This window comes from Lagenorhynchus albirostris, chromosome 4 (assembly GCF_949774975.1).
Source record: "Lagenorhynchus albirostris chromosome 4, mLagAlb1.1, whole genome shotgun sequence".
Lineage (NCBI taxonomy): Eukaryota > Metazoa > Chordata > Mammalia > Artiodactyla > Delphinidae > Lagenorhynchus > Lagenorhynchus albirostris.
This window is the reverse complement of record NC_083098.1, coordinates 10,644,406-10,657,792: the sequence shown is the minus strand read 5'-3', so window position 1 is coordinate 10,657,792 and position 13,387 is coordinate 10,644,406. Positions and strand designations below refer to the sequence as shown.

Sequence of the window (13,387 nt, the reverse complement as noted above, 5' to 3'; positions counted from 1 at the left end):
TACTACAAAAATGTTTAACTCTTAAATTCAGGTGAAAGAGAAGGATTCTACTCCCACCACTTTTATTCAACATAGTATTGGAAATCATGGCCAGACCCATTAGGAAGGAAACAGAAATAGGCATCAGAATTGGAAAGGAAGAAGTGAAACTGTCACTGTTTGTAGACATGTTTTTATATAAAGAAAACCCTAAAGATTCCACCAAAAAACTGTTAGAACTAACAAATTTTGTAAAGTTGCAGGGAAAAAAATCAATATACAAAAATCTTTGCATTTTTTCTGTACCAACAAAAAACTATCAGAAATAAAGATTACGAAGACAATCCCATTTACAATTGCATCAAAAATAATAACATACTTAGGAATAAATGTAACCAATGATGTGAAAAATCTACACTTTGAAAACTATAAGATATTAATGAAAGAAATTGAAGAGGATACACATAAATGGAGAGATATTCCATGCTCATTGATTGGAAGAATACTGAAAAATGTCCACATTACTCAAAGGAATTCCTATCAAAATTCCAATGGCATTTTCCATAGAAGCAGTACAAACAAACCTAAAATTTCTATGGAACCACAAAATTCCCAAATAGCCAAAGCAATCCGATAATGAAGAACGAAGTTGGAGGCATCATTCTTCCTGATTTCAGACCATATTACAAAGTTATAATAATCAAAACAGTGTGGTACTGGCATAAAAACAGACACAGATCAGTGACATAGAACAGAGAGCCGAGAAGTATACTTAAGCATGGATGGTAAATTAATTTATAACAAAAGACACAAGTGTATACAATGAGGAAAGGACAGTCTTGTAAATAAATGATGTAGGGGTTGGGACTCCCCTGGTGGTGTAGTGGTTAAGAATCCACAAGCCAATGCAGGGGACACAGGTTCGATCCCTGATCCGGGAAGATCCCACTTGCTGCAGAGCCTCTAACCCCATGTGCCACAACTACCGAAGCCCATGCACCTAGAGCCTGTGCTCTGCAACAAGAGAAGCTTGTGTGCAACCAAGACCCAATGCAGCCAAAAATAAATAAAATTAAATCTTTAAAAATAAATAAATAAATAGTGTAGGGAAAACTGGCTAGCCATGTGCAAAATAATAAAACTGGACCACTATCTTAAACCATACACAAACGTAATTCAAAATGGATTAAAGACTTGAATGTAAAACCAGAAATCATAAAACTTCTAGGAGAAAACATAGACAGTAAGCTTCTTGACACTACTCCTGGTGATATTTCAAACAAAATCTGACTCCAAAGACAATGGAAACAAAAGCAAAAATGAATAAATGGGACTACATCAAACTGAAAAGCTTCTGCATAGCAAACAAAACCATCAACAGAATAAAAAGGCAACCCACCTGATGAAAGAAGATATTTGAAAATCATGTACCTGATAAGTGGTTAATATCCAAACATAAAAAGAACTCATACAACTCAATAACAAACAAATCTGATTACAAAATGGGCAGAGAATCCAAACAGACAGAATCCAAAGATGCCACACAGATTGCCAACAGACACATGAAAAGATGCTCAACATCATTAATCACTAGAGTAATGCAAATCAAAGCAAAATGTGATATCATCTCATACCTGTCAGAATGGTTATTATGAAAAGGACAGAATATAACAAGTGTTGCTGAGGATGTGGATTAAAGGGAAACCTAATGCACTGCTGGTGGGAAGGTAAATTGGTACAGCCACTATGGAAAACAGTATGGAGGTTCCCCCAAAAATTAAAAGTAGAACTACTACATGATCCAGCAATTCCACTTCTGGGTACTTATTCAAAGAAAACAAAAACATTAATTTGAAAGGATATATGGACCCCTATGTTCACTGCAGCATTGTTTAGAATAGCCAAGATAATGGAAACAACCTAAGGATTCACTGATGGATAAGTAAGAAAGATGTGTTATATAGATACAATGGAATACTAGTCAGCCATAAAAAAGAATTAAATCTTGCCATTTGCGATGACATGGATGGACCTTGAGGGTATTATGCTAAGTGAAATAAGTTAAAGACAGATACCATATGATTTCACTTATATGTGGAATCTGAAAAAGAAAACAAAGGAACAAAACTCATAGATAAAGGCAATAGTTTGATGGTTGTGAGAGGGGAGGGTGGTTGGGGGTGGGAGAAATGGGTGAAAGGGATCAAGGGATACAAATTTTAGTTATAAAATAAATAAGTCATTGGGACATAAGGTACATCATGTTGACTACAATCAATGATATTGTATTGTGAATCTGAAAGCTGTTAAGAAAGTAAGTCTTAAAAGTTCTCATCACAAGAAAAAAAATTCGTAACTTTGTATGGTGATAGATGGTAACTAGATGTATTGTGGTGATCTCTTCACAATGTATACAAATGTCAAATCATTATGTTTTTACACCTGAAACTAATACAATGTTGTACGTAAATTAAACTTCAATTTAAAAAAAAATTCCTCATGTTCATCCTGTCCTAAATAATCATGGGGATATGTGATTGCTAACACAGCAAGCACCTTAGTAAATAAATAAAAGTAGGACTTCTCTGGTGGCACAGTGGTTAAGAAGTGGCCTGCCAATAGAAGGGACACGGGTTCGATCCCTGGTTCAGGAAGATCCCACAGGCCACGGAGCAACTAAGCCCATGCGCCACAACTACTGAGCCCACGTGCCACAACTACTGAAGCCTGCATGCCTAGAGCCCATGCTCCACAATGAGAAGCCATCGCAATGAGAAGCCCGTGCACCACAATGAAGAGTAGCCCCCACTTGCAGCAACTAGAGAAAGTCCACATGCAGTTAATGAAGACCCAATGAAGCCAAAAAAATAAAATAAATTTATAAAAAAATAAAAATAGATTGACTTCAAATGGTAAAACTTGAATCTGATTATAACCCATTTAGGTTATTTAGTTGATTATACCCTGGCTTCTGGGACTCTCTACTCTGGGGAATTTTTTAATCCTTGTCTGTTATTTTCCTTATATCCAACATATTAACCTCTCTAGTGCGTTGTGTTCTCTCAAAGATTTTAAGTGCCTTTCAGCAGCCACTCCCATATCAAATGATATCCATCAGGATTAGAAAACCTGAAGAGCTCAGTGATTTTACCACCCAAGCCTATGATGATAATGCAATTGTTGCTAACTGCAACTAATGACCTTCCTTCCTGATGACTCAACTGGTGGAAACAACAAATAAATGATTTTCTGGCATCAATAGTGGTAACCAAGAGTCACGTCATACTGCCTGGTCATACTCTCAGCATACTAAAATAATGGCCAAAATTGGGGAATTATTAAATCAGATACAAAACGGAGACCGGACTTGAGAATTCCCTGAGCAGACAAAACCATTCAAGTCACATAAGCAAACTAAATCTAGCTGATTTCATGAATGTAATCAAAACTTGACTTGGGTTATTTCCTGTAAATGACTCCAACTATCATAAAAGAAACAAGTCATCTTCCTAAAAGTGGTATGAGATAATCAATTTAACCAATCCCCTGCCTTCTAGAAGCACCCATTGTAATAACCAATCATTAGAAACAGTAGGCAACGTCTTCACTTTCACTTTTAAATCACCCTGTTACATCATGCCCCTAAGCTTCATATTAGTCTTCGATTTTGAAGGCACCCAGTTTGCAAATTACTCTTACATGCACAATAACCTCTTACTAAATACTCAATGATTTGGTGGTTTTCATTTTTCTATTTCTGCTTTTTTGATATTTCTAATGCATAAAAATTGCTTAAGAATGTCAACCTATATTTTAAAACTTAGAAAATTAATTACTGACAAACATTAGGGATTAGTATCTTTCCATAGGGGATTAACATCTTTCCATAATTTGTATATTTAAAAATTCTATTGATACAATTCAAAACTGTGACAGGAATACATAGAACAATCATACTTCTAGTATTTACAAATTTTCTTTTCATCTTGTATGATACAAATATAAACAAGTATAAATGTGAATAAAATATTGAGAATACAAAATATATATTCCTAACATTGATTAATGCTCTCTTTCAACTTACATAATTATTTTCTATATTCTGAATATGAATTTGGAAAAGATAAGTCTAAAATGGTGAGAATCCTAATTTCATATATATACAAATATATATTATTATTATATTTAGACTAAAGCTAAAGTAAATGATAGCTTTGGTAATGCAAACTACCATACTGATATAATGAACGTTGACCTATTTTACTTACAATACAAATAGCTTGATTCAATTAGTATATTAGAATCAACAAATTAATTATAGATTGGAAAGAAATAATACCAAGGATTTCACTTTATATTCAAACAGTAAAAAGAAGGCATGCAGAACAATGTAGCTTGATTTGTTTACAAATTAAAGTTTCAATAGATAATATTCTCATTAAAGAAAAATGTATATTGTGTATTGTGGGAATTGAAGGTGATTGTTGTTTGCATCATAAAAGTTGAAAATATAATACATGACTTAGGAGATAATTTGGTAGGCTTTAACATTAAATGAGAAGGGAAAAAATTAAAGGAAACCTATTTGCTTCAGTTGATGCAAATTATCTCTTTCTGAATCAAGCATAGCATATTGTTTGGGAACAAGAAAGTCATTTTTGTTCACACATTTAAAATATTATACTTGTCACTTAAAATCTCTAGAGATACTTCCAGAGGAAAAATGTGCTTAATGATAAGGTTTAAGGAGGTAAATCACTAAAAAACGTTGGTGGAATAGCACTGTCACTATGAATTATTCTGACAAGTACACTAATGATACTTAGAATCAAGTAGCCCAGAAAAAACCTCTCTATTATAGATATGGGTATGATCATTTATTTTAAAATAGTTAAAACAAGCTAGAATATTACTGTGGTAACACCAACAAATGCTAGGCAACTCAGTAGATTGTTGATTATAAACAGAAATGTTTTATTAAAAATAGAAATATTTCAAAATCTAGTGACATGACTGAAATATATCTGAAGAATACAGTACCAGTAATATATGTATGTCATATGTCAAAAATTGAGACAGCATTATATACACACAACATTTTACAGAGGGATATTTCACTTACAGAATTAGAAATTTTTGTATTAGGTTTTTCTGAAAACTATGATGGAATCAAATGATGTTTATGTCGGCATACTTACCAAATAGTAATTTTCACATTTTAATTAAAACCAGCTTATTTCAGAGAAAAGTAGAAAGATGTAATAGTAGTCATTGGTGCTGTGTGCCAGTTTTTCATGGTTTTCCCACTTCTGGGCATATGACTGATTTGTCCTCCCTGCCCTTTGGATTTTACTAGCTGTGACTATACAACTTAATTGATTTTGACCAATGAAACGTGAGAAGTGTCATATGACATTTCTGAGTGGAAGTTTAAGACCCATTGTGCAATTTATGACACTCTTTCTCTCACGGGCTGCAACATAACAGATGAAGATTGTTCCATCAAGCTGAGTCTTACAGTGAGGGCAGAGAGCTGTCTGTTGGCCAGCAATAGACATGAGCAATAAAGAAACAAAAGATACTGAAGTCACTAAAATTTGGAATTGTTTCTGCAGCATAACCATGGATTCAGTTATTGCATTCTATTGGGGGCACCCTATAGTGAAGTGATTAGGGGGTGAATTCTGGAATCAAGACCACTTGGATTCATAACACAGCTCTCTCATCACTCGTATGATATCGCTTTGGGAATTTTACATCACCTGGCTGTGCCTTAATATCCTCCTCTGTAAAATGAGAATAATAGAATCTATCTTGTTTTTGTTTAAGATTACATGAGACAACACATAAAGCATTTAGAATATTGCTTGGCACACAGTAGCACCTAATAAACATTAGCCGTTATTCTCTCCACCAGGAACTACAGTAGCTTTCATTTGCTTATGTTTATAATACTAGTATGATTATTCATAATTATAATTGCTCTGAAAAAAAAAATAAACAAAGACCAGTACTTTAAACAGCAAGTTTATCAGATTTTAAAGTACTGATCTTTGTTTATGGAATCTAGAAGAAATGGATGCATTTCTAGAAACATACAATCTTCCAAGACCGAATCAGGAAGAAGTAGCTAATCTGAACAAATAAATCATTAGTAGTGAAATTAAATAAGTAATCAAAAAACTCCCAACAAGTAAAAGTCCAGGACTGAATGGCTTCACAGGATAATTATACCAAGCATATAAACAAGAGCTAATACCTATCCTTCTCAAATTATTCCAAAAAACTGAAGATAAGGGAATACTCCCAAATTCATTCCATGAGACCATTACCCAGACAACAAACCAATACCAAAACCAGACATTTAAAAAAAAAAATTATAGGCCAATATCTCTAATGAATACAGATGCAAAAATCCTCAAAAAGTTGTTAGCAAACTGAATTCAACAATATATAAAAAGGATCACGCACCATGATCAAGTGGGATTTACCCTAGGAATGCAAGGATAGTTCAATATCCAAAAATCAATCAATGTGACACACTACATTAAAAAAGGAAGAATAAAAATCACAAGATAATTGCAATAGATGCATAAAAAATTGATAACATTAAACATGTATTCATGATAAAAACTCTTATCAAAGTTGGTACAGAGAGAACATATCTCAACATAAAAAAAGCCATATATGACAAACCCACAGCTAACGTCATACTTAATGGAGAAAAGCAAAGCTTTTCCTTTAAAATCAGGAAAAAAACAAAAATGCCCACTCCTGCCACTTTCACTTACATAATATTGAAAGTCCCAGCCACAGCAATCAGACAAGGAAAAGACATAAATAAATAAATAAGAGGCAACCAAATTATAAGGTAAGAAGTAAAACTGTCACTAGTTGTAGATGGCCTCATACTGTATGATGTCGTTAGGGTTTTCTAAAACCCTAATGTCTCCACTGAAAAACTATTAGAATAAATGAATTCAGTAAAGTTGCAGGATATGATTAATATACAGAAATGTGTTGCTTTTCTATACACTAATAATGAACTATCAGAAAGAAAAAGCAAGAGAACAATCGTGCTTAAAATTGCATCAAAAAGAACAAAATACCTAGGAATAAACTTAACCAAGGAGGTGAAGGACCTATACTTTGTAAATCTTAAAACACTGATGAAGGAAACTGAAGTAAAGAAATGGAAATATATCCCATGTTCATGAATTAGATGGATTATTATTATTAAAACAGCCATACTACCCAAAGCAAGATACAGAATTAGTGCAATCTCTATCAAAATATTCATGACATTTTTCACAGGACTAGAACAAATAATACTAAAATTTATATGAAACCACAAATAACCCCAAACTGCAAAAGCAATCTTGACAAAAAAGAACAAAGCTGGAGGCATCATGCTCATGGACTTCATACTATACTACAGAGCTACAGAAATCAAAACAGTATAGTACTGGCAAAGAAACAGACATATAGATCCATGGAACAGAATACAGAGCCCAGATATAAACCCACACACCTACAGTCAATTAGTCTACAGCAAAGAAGGCAAAAGTACACAATGGAGAAAAGACAGTCTTGCTAATAAGTGATGCTGGGAAAACTGGGCAGCTGCATGCAAAAGAACGAAATTAGAACATTTTCTCATACCATATACAAAAAAACTGAAAATGGATTAAAGACCTAACTATGAACCAGAAATCATAAAAATCCTAAAAGAAAACATAGGCAGAACACTCTTTGATATAAATCACAGCAATATCTTCTTGGATCTGTCGCCTAAAGTAAAGGAAACAAAAGCAAAAATACACAAATGGGGCTTCCCTGGTGGCGCAGTGGTTGAGAGTCTGCCTGCCAATGCTTGGGACACGGGTTCATGCCCCGGTCTGGGAAGATCCCACATGCCGCAGAGCGGCTGGGCCCGTAAGCCATGGTTGCTGAGCCTGTACATCCAGAGCCTGTGCTCCGCAATGGGAGAGGCCACAACAGTGAGAGGCCCGCGTACCAAAAAAACCAAAAAAACCCCCCAAAAAACCCACAAATGGGCCTAATTAAACTTAAAAAGGTTTTGCATAGCAAAGGAAACCATGGACGAAATAGAAAGACAACCTACTGAATGGGAGAAAATACTTGCAAATGATGACCAACAAGGGATTAATATGAAAAATACATAAGCTACTCATACAACTTAATACCAAAAAGCAAACAAACAAAACTGCATAAAAATAGGCAGAAGACCTGAATAGACATTTTTACAGAGAAGACATACAGATGACCAATAGGTAATGAAAATGAAAAATGCTCAACATTACTAATCATCAGAGAAATGCAAATGAAAACCACAATGAGCTATCACCTCATACCAGCTAGAATGGCATCATCAAAAAAACCCACAAACAACAAATGTTGGTGAGATGTGGAGAAAAGGGAACCCTAGTACACTGTGGGTGGGAATGTAAATTAGTGCAGCCAACATGGATGTACAGAGGTTCCTTAAGAAACTAAAAATAGAACTACCATATTTTACAGCAATTCCACACCTGGGTATATATCCAAAGAAAATGAAAACACTATTCAAAAAGATGCATACACCCCAAAGTTCACAGAAGCGTTATTTACAATAGCCAAGATATGGAAGCAACCTAAGTGTCCATCAGCAGATGAATCAATAAAGAATATGTGATACATACATATATATATATATATATATATACACACAATAGAATATTACTCAGCTATAAAAATGAAATTTTATCATTTGCAACAACATGGACGAAACTGGAGGGTGTATGTCACTGAAATAAGTCAGACAGAGAAAGACAAATACCATATGATATCACTTACATGTGGAATCTTAAAAAAAAAAACAAGTGAATATAACAAAAAAGAAACAGACTTACAGATACAGAGAATAAACTAGTGGTTACCAGTGGGGAGAGGGAAGGGGAAGGTGCAAGCTAAGGGTAAGGGATTAAAAGCTACAAACTACTACGTATAGCTTGTAAGCTACAAGGATATATTGTACAGGACAGGGAATACAGCCAGTATTTGGCAGTAATTTTAAATGGAGTTATTCTGTAAAGCACTGAATCGGTATGGTTTACACTTCAAACTAAGGTAACATTGTAAATCAGCTATATTTCAATTAAAAAGTTAAAAAAATAAAAAAATAATTTTAAAAAAGTGCAGGCTCTAGATCCAGAGGGCCTATGCTTAAACACAGCCTACTAACTTTCTAGAAAGTAATTTGGTGCAAATTTCTTAACTTCTCTATATTTCAGCTTTCTTGCTTGCAAAATGGTGTCATGTAACAGTAGCTCCCTCATAGGCTTTTGTGAAGCCTAATTAATAATTAATACTTAAATACTTAAAACATGTAAATTAATACTTAAAACATGTAAAGCCTTTAAAACAGCACTTGACACATAGCAAAATAAAAAAATGGTAGCCATAATTAAACGGCAGAATGATTTAGAGTAGAATTTAATTATGCCTGGAGAATCCTGGGAATATGGAACTCGGTTTCCTCTTCATGTGAACAAGTTGAGAGAAAAGAAACAGCTCTATAGGTTAGGGGACTGATGTGAGTAAAGGCACTAAGACTTGGTAGAAACAAAACAGTCTGTTTGTGGAACAGCAACAGAACAGATAAATCAGGCTGCAGATATTGGATTCAGTTTTTCTTATATGTGTTTTCTCTTATGGGAATTTTTCTAGTGTACTTTTTATATATACCAAATGGATGAAAATACAAAACAACAGAGATTTTACATAAATAAACCCACATCCCAAATATCTTAAAACTAGACATTTTATATTCAATAAAATACATAATGAGGTATATAGTATAACTGAAAGAAGAAAATGAAGAACTTACTCTATTCCAATTAGTTGAATGGATTATCGTCCCAACAGGAGTAATTTTGTATAAATAGCAAATGGAAACAAAGACTAAAACAAGTATTTATAACTTTAAATATGACATATAAATTTAAATAAGCTGACCGTCTCTTATGTGGTATATTACAGCATACATCAATTAACAAAAACTTTATTTTAAGGAATTTTAATTTTTTCCCCCAATTGAATCACAAATTTCTTGACTTTCAAAAACTGCAATTCACGAAAGCTTGCCTTAAGTGAAAAATAAAGGGAAACATAACCTTCAGGAAAAGCAATCTCCTAACTCTTGCCTCAAACTGTTTTGAAACATTGAAAACAAAGATGAGAAACCCAAAACAAGTGCAATTTTGGTCAGATAAACTTTCTATAAGGTCTTCTCCTTTCAATTAAAGAGAAATGAAAAATCTAGGACACTGGGCTTCATTCCACTCCAATATAATATCACTTTCAGAATGAACTGTGGAAATGGAGCAGGTGAGAAGGGGGAGTTAAAGCAACTGGCTTTTCTCCAGGGGAAGTAAAAGAAGGGAGGTAACCTCTTCTAACCTTGCCAACATAAAAACTAGATTTCCAGGAAAATAAACTAGTAATAGCTGCTGGAAGGAGGGTCCTTATCAATGGAAATTATAACAGTATGCCCCTGGTTAAGGACTGATTTGAGTAAATAAACTTAGAATCTTTATGAACATGGCTCCCTGAAGAATTCATATTGTTGGGATATAAAATGAAGATACTTCATCAATGAAACATTTCTCCCGCTGTGTGAGGTAACCCCATAAAATCTCACTTGGAAATCTGATCTCTTAGCTTGAATCAGAGAGTGGATTCCAAAGTGGGATAAAAGAACTGGGAGACCTGTCCCCAACCTGGCAGACCTCTTTCCTCTTTCACTGGAGCGTGATGGCCAGTACCTTTGAAATAATTAGTATAAGCTTGATATTGGCTAAGATCTATGATTTGTGTGAGTCTTATTCGATCATCTGATCTTTTGTGCTCGCTCACCAGATACTGCATATTCTTTTTCATTAAAAACTAGCAATAAATTTCCAATGTATACATCACATTCTACTACAAGATGCTTTTCACTTTTAAAAATCAAACTAAAGTGTTTTTTGGGCTTCTAAAGGTTACACTATGAGAAAAAGCATTAGAAAAACAATATAGAGTACAGGTTTATGCATATATAATTTTTTACTTATGTTGTATTTGCATTACTAAAACAGAAAAGTTAGGTTTTCAGAGATTACTCATTAATTTTCAGGATCCTATTCTTCAAATTCATGTGGCTACAACCAAAATGGCAGTATGATGATAAAGATCTCCCAAAAATCATAAAGTTGTATAAAAATTGTACTAGTAATATAAATTAAACCCTGAATCTACATTAACACAGCAACTTCTTAAAACATATAGAAACCATGATGCAGAGAAAATTAAAACCATGTAGCATATTTACTGCCAAACAAAGTTACTTGTTCTTTCAAGTTTACTCTGGTATTCTCAGTGGAAAAAAAGATACACATAAACCTCTTTCCAGGTCAAGAATCTTGCCAACTTTATGAAAAAGAAATCTTCCATGAAGAGCCTGAGTAAAAAGGCATGACATTTATTCACTCTCCCTGGTCATTATATTCAACATGTATTAATACACAAGGCTTCCAGACTATTTATCCAAGTTTAAGCTACTGGTTCTTCTACTTTATAGCTGAGGGGACACTTCTTTCATCTTTTAAGTCTTATATATATATTTTAAATTGGAAGCTTAAAAGAAAATCTAAACTAAATCTTAAGGGGAAGTATTCAACAATCATTTTACCCTTGCTTTGTTGTTTTTCTTCATCAGAATCCGTTTTGCATTTATATTTGTCACTGCTCTTTCCCTTTCTTTCCTAGGAATACTCATATGCTACTTCATCAAATTTCCTCCTCTTTAAAAAAGGAAATTGGTAAGAAGATAATTTAAAATAAGGGTTTCCTTATTTCATATATGTGTATGTGTATACAATCTGACCATGATGTGTATAAATTAAGGATGCAACAAATAGTTTTCAGGTATTAGGAACATTTACCAGAAAATATTTTATTATCATTTGATCCTCCTGTTCATCAACCTCCTATATGTATGTCAATATACAGCATTCAAAGAGGAGAAGAGAAAAGCTTTCACAAAATAGAGTTAAAAGAACACCCAATGAATATACTCAAGATGTTTGGTTTGTAGTAAAAAATAAAGTAAGAAAAGTGCTAACCTCTCGTATTTTTTCTCCATTTTACAGCCTATCCTACTCTACTCCATTGTAATTAATGGTATAAATGTATTATGCAAATTTAGATATCCAACAGACATCACTTAGAAGGCATGGGAAATTCTAACAGTTCTTAATGCTTATTAATATCAAGAGTAACAGTTCTTTTCAATGGAGGATATGTATGTCAATCTATCATTGACATGTGGACTTGTGTCAAGTACATACATCAAATGAAACTGATGTGTTTGAAAATATATATTAGTATTAGTTTTTTCTTTAAACGTGCCAGCATATCATAATGGCGATTACTGTTGCCCCAAAAAGCACCAAGACAAAGATTTCTTTTAGAAAGAGTGATTAGATGTAAGAAATTAAGATATGATAGAACTGCATTTGGAGAGTCCTGTGTGAACATGTGGGCACAAAACACAAAATCATGAAAAGCATCCTGTTGTTAAATTTGGACTTTCCTGCCTCTAGCAGCAAGTTAAATATGGAAAAGTACATTTTGTTTTCTAAATAAACAAATATTTAAAACAATATCAAATTTAGGTAATTATGAAAAATAGCAATTTTGAAAACTTTAGCAAGGAAGTTTTTATGTGTGCCATAATAAAAATCACATGTGCATAGTAACATATACTTACTTTAGAGTCTTCATTAAAAAATCATTTAAAACACAGCTATATGTCATAAATCTAACCAAGAATGATAAGTGACTTATATTTTTAAAATATTGTAAATAAGAACATTTAACATGCATACATTTCACGGAATGAAAAATTAAACTTTCAAAATGATTCAAGATATAAATAAAATATATGTTAATAACTGTCAAAACATCTAGCAAAACTGTTCCTGGTTTTCCTTCTAAGCACTTCTTTATATTTGAAAAAATAATTCTTAATATTATAAAATAAATTCCTTAGCTCATATATTATACATCTTAGACAGGTATTCACATAGTAAATCTATATCATCACCATTAAGCCTAGACTATAATGCAGATTTAAGATAAACCCAACCTTTAATAATATATAATGCATGTATAATATACAAGTGTGTATATATTCACATATGTAATCCATGTATAATTTGTATTGAATTTTGCAATCATGCAGTCCACCAGCATTCTGAAGTCAGGAAAACAAAACAAAATCCTGACTTTTGATCTGAAACACCTACAGCACAATCTAGAACTTTAATGTCTGTTAGAAAAGTTACATGAACTTGAGAAAGTCACT

General features: G+C 33.2%; 1 protein-coding gene across 1 annotated transcript in view; it reads right to left on the bottom strand.

The window, feature by feature from the left end:
* The window catches only part of CCSER1 (coiled-coil serine rich protein 1), a 1,250,826-nt gene that overhangs the window by 535,999 nt on the left and 701,440 nt on the right, over window positions 1–13,387 (bottom strand). The gene's annotated exons all lie outside the window — the stretch shown is intronic.